We start from the raw sequence: 314 nt of genomic DNA on the forward strand, positions 1-314 counted from the left end.
CTTCCCTTCCCCCCAAAATGAAAAAGTGGTCAGAAGTTAGATGGAACACAATCATATCCCACAGATGAACAATATTTAAGGGAACAAATAGATATACTTCAAGCCTGGTACCCTTTCTCTCCCTGAGCAGGGTAGAGTAGCCACCCTTCTGATTCCAACCTCCTGTTTCCCTTCCTGGCAAAAAAAAAAAAGTATCCCTTGGAGAAGGATGGGGGGAGAGGGGGAAGAAGCTAGAGATATCTGTCTAGTCTCCCGTCCAGCTCTTCTCTATACTTTGGGTCTTTCGCTACATCTGTTTATCTCTGTCATCCAGG

The sequence above is a fragment of the Phascolarctos cinereus genome, unplaced genomic scaffold (assembly GCF_003287225.1).
Source record: "Phascolarctos cinereus isolate Bilbo 61053 unplaced genomic scaffold, phaCin_HiC Scaffold_4;HRSCAF=312, whole genome shotgun sequence".
Taxonomy (NCBI): Eukaryota; Metazoa; Chordata; class Mammalia; order Diprotodontia; family Phascolarctidae; genus Phascolarctos; species Phascolarctos cinereus.